Here is an 11,090-nt window from a genome sequence, read left to right on the forward strand (position 1 = left end):
AGTATCGCACTGTTAAAGCACAGGGAAACTCACGCTCCACACACACATACACACACGCTGACATAACTGACACTCACACAGTGTCTTTTTACTTGGTTTAGAGGTCCCTACACACTCACACACATAAATACACACCTGCGCTGTACTCTTACCTGTGCTGGGCGAAGACAGGAGCTGGAACCAAACCAAGAAGGGAGATGGAGCTCCAACGTGGGGCGCTGACCTCCCCCAGCTGCACTCGCCCTCCTCAGCGCAGCAGACTGAAGCTGTGGTGCAGCTCAGATGTGTTCAGGTGTTGTTGTGTAGGAGGTTGATCCACGGGTTGTTAACTAATAAACTCATTTTCACCTCATGTGTTCTTGTTTTATTATAAAACTGTGTGTCATTCTAATAGATCCACTTCCTTCCCTCCCCCTCTCTTTGCACTATGAAACACAAGTGTCTGTAAAGTTTGTACATTTTCTCTTCTCTTTTGTTTGTTTATTATAGTTTTTGTCAGTCGCAATGGATTTTAATTGTGAAAATTTCCACAATTGGGAAAAATGCAGTGCAGCTTGAGAACAACACATGCAGACAAATCAATAATTAAATATATAAGAAAGAAAATCAGAAATATAAGAAAATATTTTCACCACTCTGGAGAAACATAAGCAGCATTTGGGAAAAATGCTGCAAATAAATAAAAAACAAGCAAATGAAGTATATATGCAGCATAAAGAAAGTGCAATTTCCTTGTCAGTGATGTACAAAAATGAGAAAACCGTGTGTGTTTAAGCTGTGACACTGATTGTGTATTTCCAATATTAATGGAGATGTTGACCTTTAAATACCTCCTGATGATGAGCCTCATTTTCAGCAACGTGCATGTGGAGTCACAGAACTGAGCTGAAGCCACACAGGAAGTAGAAAGGTAGTTTTTAATTGTAGAAATCAGAGTCAGAGCCGAGACTAAAAAGTGCCACGGGGAACATCACCAAACATGACGGTAAAACAAGGAAGGCGAGAGTTTTCCTTGTTTTATGTTTACAAACTATCGTGGCAGAACAGAGACTGACATTACCAACCGTATTTACAACTAATAAAACACTCTTGATTAATTTGACAGTACAGAAATCTGATTGTTTTTTCAGTGAATCTCCAACTGGTCGGTTAGTGTTGTTTTCAACACTTGACAGTTAAAATAAACTTTGCTGAACATATCTGTGTAACAACCTCAGATTACTGAACTTAGCAGTAACAACCTTGTAACTGTTTATAAAATCAATGGCTAAATATCTACAAAGTACAAAAAAAGGACGATAACCCGTCATGGTTTGATGGTTGTTTAGTCTTAATACTTGACTCAAGAGCTAAAACTGAATAGCTGCACACAAACACAGCCTGGTTGCTTTGTTGCTGATTAAACTCACTCAAATGTCTTTCTGCATTATATTTTGTCTTTCAGTCCAAACAAAGAGCAAACAAGCTGCTCACAGCTAACAGAAATCCCTCACGTGACTGTCAGTGTGTCAGCACATAGAGGTGAACACAATAAAAACGTATCTTCACGAAGGAAGCACACATCTCTACCTGCCCTGTAACTCACAGCTAAATGAAACAAATTCAGGGACGTCCTTTGGGAAATGTGAAGAAAAAAAACAAACTGAAGAAGATGAGCAGAAAAGAAGGGTACAACTCTGTCAAGACAGGCGCTAATGTAAGATGACATGATGATATATTCTGTTGACGAACTCACCTTTATTCATGGTAGCGAAGACCGATGATGAAGAGTAGTCTGTCTTTTCTCCAACAACGTCAACATCCTCGTCCCCTTCCTCTTTCTCGCTCTCTGAGGACTCCGTCCAGCTGATAATCACCGGATCAGGGACAGGACTGGAGCCTCCGATCACATCAACGTCCTCATCTTTGTACTCGTCACAGCTTTTTGTCGACCCCAGGTTGGCTGCTCCTTCTGAATGTGTAGGAGATGCAACCGGAGGCTTCACTGCCACAAAATGTGACAGAGTTGGTGCTGCTCCGCTCTGGCAGCCACCCTCCACATCTCCCTCCACGTCGATTATCTCATCACCGCTGCTCTCCATCTCTCTTTCCTCAGTTTCATCGAGTTTGATTTCACTACACTGTGGTTTTTCTTCTCTTTGTAAACAATCTCCTACACTGGTCAGTGAAACAGTGTCCACGTCGATTATGTCCTCTGTCTCATCGGTTGCTGTATCAGAGACAAAGTCTGCAGATGCACAGCTTGGTGTGCATGTTGCAGAGGTCGGCTCAGCCATTTGCTCTAAGCAAACCCTCTTGGCCGGAGCAGCATCATCGCTCGTCTCCTTGTTGGACTCAGCTCCCCTCTTCTCTCCCCTCCTTGTCGGTCCCTTTGCCTCTTCCTGTGACCGGACAGTCACTTCCTCTTCATGTCTGTCTTGATTCCTCTCTAGTTGTTCCTTCGTGCCACAGGGCTCCGCAGGCTGCAGCTGAGCGGGTGGTGTTGAACTTTCCCCATTAGATAAACTGAGAAGTTGTGCGGTTTTCCTGGGCCTGCCTCGCCTGCAACCTGGTTGTCCAGCTGAGCGCGGCTGTTTGTTTGGAAGTGGTACCTCCAGAAAGGGCATACTGTCCTGTAAAACAAATGAACATTATTAAATTATACAGACAATTAAAGAACCAAGACTAAGACATTACTTCTTTTCATTTAGTCTTTCAATTTGGTTTTTGATTTCAGTTTAGTTTGGGTTACTTTTAGGAGAGCATGAATTGTTTTGTTTTTTTATTCTGAGGAGTTTTAGTTTTAGAGTTTGTTTTAGGTTTTCAAGTACCTAAAAAGGTAGGTAGGTAGGAAAGCACTGAGGCATGCTACATTACATCCTCTTTGGATTGATGTCACACATTCACCTACATTTTGTGTCTGCAAAAAAGGTTGGTGCTCACCATAATGAGTGCTTCCCTAAACCTACTCCTGATTGGGTACGTCTTTGTGCTCCACGACACAGGCTGATTCTTGTCAAGCAAGCTGCAGAGTGGACTCTTCCCTGACGACAAACTTGTCTTTGTTTCTGCAGAACTCTGAAAAAAAACATACAAACATGTTCTTACACATTCTGTGGCTGTCACAAACCAATTTCACTCTCGCATTAATATCAGTTATCAGACTTATCTTAAAAAACTGTTGTTTTGCTCAGCTGATGGTGACAGCCAACATCATCAGAAGCATTAGTGGAGAGTAGCTAGAAAAGTTTCACACCTTGACTTCCAGACTCTGACAGCTGTGTCCCTGCAGTGTAACGCTGCCCGCCAGCAAGCCTCTCCTCTCCAGTTTCACCACAGGCATCTGCTGTAGCTGCTTCTCGCCTTGGTCATGGGCGATTTTGGACTTTGCGTCATTTGATGACACAGGCTTCCTCTCCCGCACCGTTTTTCTCTCCAATGAGAGCAGATATTCATTTTTTCTTCTCCTTTTTGTTCGTTTGGCTGGTGCTCTGACTTTCGCCGCTGTTCCCTTAGTATGTTTGGGGGGAACAGCTTCACGAGCAGAACCCTTGCATGGCTGCGAAACTCTCAGGGATGTTTCAGCTTCATCATTCTGTTGCAGTTCAGTTATTTGACAGCATCGGATTGGACGTGGCATGCGTGTATTCTGTTGATGAGAGGTTGTGGTCTGAGTGCAGCTGTGACCGCTCATCTCCACCTGTTCCCTGCCAGTGCAGCTGTCAACGTGCTGCTCAAAGGACTGGAGGAAGTTGTCCAGCATCTCATTCAGCTCCCCCTGTCCCTGCTGCTGCAGGACAGGGACCTCACTGTTTGCAGAGCTGGAACCACCAACTCCTCTTGATACAGCAAGAACCTGCACGGACCCACAGAAACCTGGACCGGCTTCCAGGAAGTCAGTGGTACACCCTTGTTGTTCGTTTTGGGCCAAAACGTTGCCAGAGGAGACATAGGTACAACTGCTGCTGCTGGTTGGAAGATGAGGCCGAGAATGTGGAGCACCGTTGTTGTTATTTGGTAAAATATGGAGGCCCATCATCACTTCCTCCAATAGACGATCAATATGTTCAGGCTGTTCCTCATCAGGTGGGGGTGCAGGAGGAGGGAGGGAGGTGGTGTGGAGGAGGGGCGATGCTGGAGACACGTAGGAGGCTCCAGGTGACAGCAGGTCTTGTGATGGAGGAGGCTGCAGGGAGGGGTTGGAGGCAGATAAGGTATAAAAGCGCATGGGAAGAGAAGAAACGGAGCCCGACGTAGTTGGTGTGGCCTTCAATGCCTGAGCCCTGCTAAATGGAAGACCATCCTGTAACTGGGGGAAAAGTGTATTCATTAAAAAACAATACTAACAGGAGATGTACAAGAAACAAAAAATATGTAATAACTGGTTTTAAGTTCCTGCTTCTCCAATGTCACAAAGCTATTTTCTAGCTATTCTTTGTCCTCTATGATAGTAAATTGAATATTTCTGGGTTTTGGACAGTTGACTGGACAAAACAAGACATGTAAAGTTAGCTATGTGTAGTTAAAATGTTAATTTATCCGTAAAACAATTTTGACATGCTACAAATACATTTTAACATATAGAAATAACATTTTTGACTGATTTACATCTTTAATTATAGATATGAGTAATTCCTTTTTTACTAGTAATAATAACAATCACAGACATCTATTGAATTTCCACATGCAGAAAAAGAATTCTGGCAACTGAAAATGTAATTTCACATTTCTGTTATCAACAATTGCATTTCCAACATTGTCCGACACATCAATAAACCATTTTGGTACGCAGCCCAAATTACTATTATTCTTTTTTATTATTTAATTATTATTATGACTATAAATTACTATTATTACTATTATTATTGTGGAAATTCATTTTTTCATTTTTCCAAATGAAATGTAGATATATTTAATTAGAATTGCTGCTAGCCAAAATTTGCTTTGAATTCTAACTGATAAAAAAGCAACGTGCTTTGATTAAGCCACAAACAGGATAGGCACATCAGCACTCTCACCTGATTCATCTGCTGTGTTGTGTTCCTCCTTCCACTCTGCGTGTAAGCTACCGCTCCCTCCTTCACATCTTCACTCAGGCTAAAATCCCACACTTTTCCACGCCCTCTTCTCCTCTGACACCTCCTGGCCGGCTGCAGAAGGTTTCTAGTCTTCAGGTACAACGTCCTGCCCGCAGCTCCTCCACCCTGACCCGTCCTGGACACCCTCATCCCAAACCTCAGCAGGAACAGCTTCTGCAGCCTGCTCACCCCCACGTCCTGCACTTCCACCGTCTTCATTAACCCTCCTCTCCCCCTCCCTCCTGCTCTTGCTCGCGGTCTCCGAGCTCTCCTCCCACCCATCCCGGCTCTGCTGGCACCTGCTGTCCGCTTCCTCCTAGCTCGCCCCCTGCAGGAGCCCTCCTCCCTGTCAGGGTTCAGGAAGTAGTCGATGTATCCTGGGATGTTGCCTTGAAACTGCTCGACCCCCTCGTTCTCCCATTCTTTAGCCACTGCGACTTCTCTGGCTGCTGCCTGAGGGCCAGACCACCAGCTCTGAGGGTCAGCAGCACACAAAGTCACTTGGCTGGAAAAAGGGAGGAGGGAAATGGCAACAGATGTGTGTCCAGCTGCTGTGGATTCTTGCACAGGAGCAGAGGCATGAGTTTGGTTTTCATCTGGTGGGTAGATGAGGGATATGGGGACGTAGGGAATTTGAGGAGGAAGAGAATGTGGATCTGTCTGTCCTGAACTCTGGACAGAAGCCATGTCAATAGTCTCATAGGAGACTGCTTGGTGAGAAAGGGCAGCTGTGTTTACTTGCAACTCCTCTGTCTGAGTCCATACGTCGTTTTCACCATTTGGCAGTGTCTCTTTCCACAGAAGGATGCTCCCATCCCTCACGTCTCTCCTCCACCCACTCGGTCTCCTCTCGTTCTCCCCTGGCATCAGTGCCTCCGTCTGCACTCCTACCTCTGTATGCCGGCCTTCTTCTTCCTCATTTCTGCCTTTATGGCCTGTTTTTGTGATCTCCACCAGCCCGTGGATGCCCAACTTGGCTGCAGCAGAAATAGCCTCTTGCTTCTCCTTCTGCCCCTCCCCTGCCATCTCTCCAGAGTACAGCAGTCTGACCATGTGGAGCAGGGTGCAGTCGCCGAGAGCCCGAAACTCCAAGAGACGGCTGTGTCCTTCAGGGGGCGGCGGCATGGACGACAGAGCAGAGGAGATGTGGGGGCTGATGGCTGACAGGATACAGCCATGTGCCGGGATTGATACACCTGGAGGAGAGGATATGTCAGTAATGGCTTCCACGACTACATGAAACTAAAATACGAGACGTTATGATGTGAAAATGTGCAAAATGTATACGTTGTCTATGTGCAATGGATCCCACACAGACTACTAATTAACTAAGGAGTGTGTGTGTTATTTAGCTGTTTCTGTGATTGTATCAATACCATCTGTTTTGAGTAGAGTGTCACAGAACTGGCTGCCTTGTTGCTGTCTCTGCAGCTCAGCGAGGAGGAGGGACTCAAACCCCGGCTTTTGGTAGCACCACATCTCGCCATCCACTTCAGAGGAGGAGCATGAGGGTGAACAACAGATACATTAATGTACATTTTTAAAAATGTAATAAGACAGATATTTTTTAGCCAGAAACAATTTAAACACAGGTATTTTTGGTGGTGATCGTACATGCAGCCTTTTTTATTAACATCGACATGAACATTTTTATTAGTCATTCACCAGGCTCATGAAAAACAAACCAAGGGCTTAAATAAGAGCACATTTCATAATTTGTAAATGGTACTGTGTGAGAAATAGATCAACATATACTAATAAATAACAACATTGGCCCACATTTATAGAATATAAAAAAAATCCCATTACCCTCAGCACATTTCTGTTTCTGCTATTCTGAGATTTCAGTCACTCATGATTTTAACAAAAATCCAGACTAATCAATGCAGGATCCACCGTCTCTTTTCTGTGTTTTGCACACAGGAGATTCATTTTCTTCTTTCGGTTGGTGATGAATTTCTAGAAAAACGTCCCCACCAACAGCAAATATCAGACTCCAAGCAGCCCCATAGTGAGCTGTTATAGTGAGATGTATTACACTCATATTATAAACTAAGGTTGACTACTTTAATATGTATTACTATTTGTATTTATGTGTACTTCTTTTATGTATACTCCTCATCATTTCCTCCTTTAGTTTTATTTGTATATACTTTGTTATACTGTGTTGCTTATTCAATAGTTTATTCCATTTGTGATCCTGTAGTGTACAACAATAAATAAAGCTGAACCTTGAACCCTATTAATTACTTTGATTAGTTAATCTAGCTGCTTTGATAGTCATTGACTTATGTCTTAAGAGACAGCATCAAGTGATAGCATCACACTTTGTACACTCAACACTGACAACTTATGAACATCTTATTTGTCAGCTTATTTCTAACTAACTCCAAATCATATCAGAGTTTTTATTGATTATTAACACATACAGTCTATGATTATTAGAGGCCAACTACAACAAAGTGTTACCATAATTACTACAATTAATGTGCCGCTGAAGTTAACCCTATGCAAATAGTTTTTTTCTGGATAAAAGCAGCAATAATAATAATTTAAACTTCTTTCTTAAACCTTGTGTTTAGTTTGACAGCGGACCTGCAGGTTAGCATCTCCGCTGACTGGTAGCATCCAGCTAGCATCCAGCTAACTGTGTAGACTAAGTAAGGAGGTGTAGACTAGTCATAAACAGGCCACCTGTTAGTTAGCATGTCGTGAACGTGACATTATCGTCTCTGACAAACCTCCTGAGCTCTTTGAACCACTTTTTGAAGTTTGAAACACGCAAACGCGGGCAGGTGACACCAGCTTCACTCACCGTTTGGTCTCAGAGCTCTCCACGACCACGAGTCAGCTCCCACCACAAGGATATACTTGTTTCGTTTTTAAAAATATTTATGTTTTAAAGTGAGGCTGAGCGACAGCATTTTGTTTAAAGTTTCGGTGTGTTTTTTTTTTTTTTCAGTTTGAGGTCATCCGCAGGTCAGCGTGGTCACCAGCGGGAGCGGTGCAACAGCAGTGCATCGCTCGGCCGACAGGAGGCAGCAGTGTCCGCAACCTGTCAAAGATTATAGAAACAGCACTAAAAAACGAGATAGTTAATCTGTATTACTTCCCTTTTCGCTTTAAGGCATTGAACTGTTTCGACCATATTTACACAAACGGCCTTGGCTAGATGCAACATGCAACTAAGCTAAGAGACCAACAGTGATTTTAAAAACGTCTAATTTAATTTACACTCCTAATTGGCAGCACCTTGTTAAAACCAATTCAGTCATCAAAGTAACACAAGTAATGCATTCAAAACAATACTTAAGCAACAGTAAGTCAGTGTTATCTGCAATTTACTTGAAGTAACAAAATTGTTTAATATTATATATGATGCTTTTGGATTAACATTGCTGATTGCTGTAGCTGTTAAAGGCTGAGCTAATTTTAACTATTTTACTCAGTGTTGGGTAATTTAATCTATAGAGATGCATCATAAACTTTGAGATCATATGTTTGCAGCGTTGCTGCCCTGTGAGAGCCACTTATGCATTTTCCAGCTAATCTGTTAGGACTTTCTCACATGGTGTATATCCATTTCTATCTCTGGTGGAGTATAGTGAAACACTATTAATGGCACATTTTTATGGCTGAGGACACTCCATACTAAGACACAATAAAATATAACCCTGTGTGAAATGTTCATACCCAACTCTACCACAGTCTAGTTCGGATTCTATTTGGGGTAAACAATTTAAATGACTGGCCTTAGATACTCTGGCCCCGAGTAACATGAATAAACAAATTAACAAGGTGTTATTCTTATCTCCTTATATGTTGTCTTATGCACATTATCACACATTAGTGTAAATATATATGATGACAGTGATAGCTATAATGATCTTATGAAATCCATTTACACAGATGTGAAAATGTGACAATAACCCAGACTAACCCACAATAATCTCAGCATTTTAATGAGTTTAACAATATAGTTTGTGCCTGCCTACTTGTGTGAGATGACAAATTTCTAGGTTTTATTTCACAGTTTCAAGGTTACAGTACATTAAAAATAATTCTATCTTTGCAGTTCACTTCACATGCTTGTTTGGATCTTTACATCATGAGAGGTGAGGAAAAAACAAGACAAAGTCTTGTCAAAGAGTGATCTGCTCTTTTCTGTGTTGTGTTCATAGAAAGTTAAAGGACTGAAGGAAGTCTTTTTATACATAACTCATGTTGTTCCTCCTGTCCACACAGGCTGCAAAGAGATCCTTTTGTAAAGCCATTTGAAAGGAAGTGATGGGGGACAAACTCCGTCTTTGTTCCTCCATGGACTAAAAAGACAAGATAACTCTGGAATTCCCACACTGGATTTGAGTAACTCAAACAGTTGAAACCTTAGATTAGCTTCAGGAAGTGTGCGTTTGCTCAAGTGTCAACATCCACTGTCACAGACAGAAATGCAGGACAAATATATGATATCACTGGTGCTTTACTGTAAATATCAGGCAGCCACATTTTTCATAGACTTGGTACTTAAATATTATTCTTGGGATGTAAATGTGTCGCTACAGAGACAAAAATAAATTGCAGCTCTGTTGAGCTGAAATGGTTGTTAAATCGCCCTGGTCCAGTCTCACATGTCTCACTAGGAAAACAGACTGGGACATACTGACTGAATGAAGTTTGTAAAGTTTAGTTGCAGATTGCTGGAGGAGGTGCATGTTATTTTCCAAAACCATGACTAGTCCCGGGGTCTGGTAAAAAGGACTGGTAGGGGGACAATAAAAATTCAATTACTCACTCATATACATAGTCAAAGTTTCAGTCTGTGGCCTTTAATAGCACTGGTGTAATCCCCGGGGAGTCCTTGTTGCTCATTTCCACAGTGAAAACAAAAGTTCCTCCAGTTTCTGTAACCAAACAGCTCATATTGTCTCATTGTCTCTGTGCAGTTCAATGAGGACTTGCTCAAAGGACGAGGAGGGGACCGGACTGAAAACCTTGGTAGGTGCTGGAGAGTCCTGTAGGTGTGGAGTGGGCCGGGGCCAGCGCTCGTTGAATTTGACAAAGAAGAGTGGGTCTTTGAAGGGCCCCCCGTAGATGATGGCCTGCATCAGGTAGACGAGGGCCACGACCATGAAGCTGATGAGGAAGAAGGGGATGAAGGGCCTCAGGTGGTGCCAGGCTACCCCGACCCCATAGCCCAGACCGCAGAACCCGCTCTCCTTCCCAGTATGGGAGGTGTGGCGGGAGGAATCTGGGACCGGAGTGCGACCGGGGAAATCGTCGTCTGAGTTTGAAGAGGACGGACTGGGGACACTGAGCTCACCCATGAGTTACAAGGCAAGACCGAGCAGTCCCTTTGCACTTAAGCTGACCTGTTTGTACGCACTTTCGCTCACAAACCAGTTCCAGGGATTATAAAGAAGGAGGCATAAAGTCACACTTAATCTCCCAGTGGTTTCACTACCTCATCATGCAGGGCAACACACCCGGTGGCGTCCTTAATGTGTGATGAATCCGCTGCTAAACTCCTCTCAACACTCATTCCTCTCTGAACATGTGTTACATTCCTCTGGTGTGATCCTCCCAGCAGTTTTCCCCTAGATCTCGTGTGCAGGAGTGAAATGTTGCTGCTTCTATTTGAGGTGGAGAGAGTGATAGAGAGGAAAAAAGAACAGCAGGGGGAGCCTTAAATAGATATGACACCAAATGACAGGACACAGGGAGGGAGGGGGGAGAATCTGCTGCGTTCGGTGGTCTCAAGTTTAAGTAAGGGTGTGTGTGTTACAAACAGTACACACACTCAGTGACTAGCACAGACATGCACATACTCAGATATAAGCTTTTAGAGGACAAAACCATTTATCTACTAAGGTCATAAGCCCCCCCCCCACACACACACACACACACACTGTAAGAGTTGGAGAAGCTTTGAAAGGAAACATTATCATGTATAAGGCAGAGCATCAAATTTTAAAAGATAGGATCATGTTCTTAAGTATGTCATGTCTTAAACAACACAGTTTTTATTGTCGCTGT

This window comes from Pempheris klunzingeri, chromosome 9 (genome assembly GCF_042242105.1).
Source record: "Pempheris klunzingeri isolate RE-2024b chromosome 9, fPemKlu1.hap1, whole genome shotgun sequence".
NCBI lineage: Eukaryota > Metazoa > Chordata > Actinopteri > Acropomatiformes > Pempheridae > Pempheris > Pempheris klunzingeri.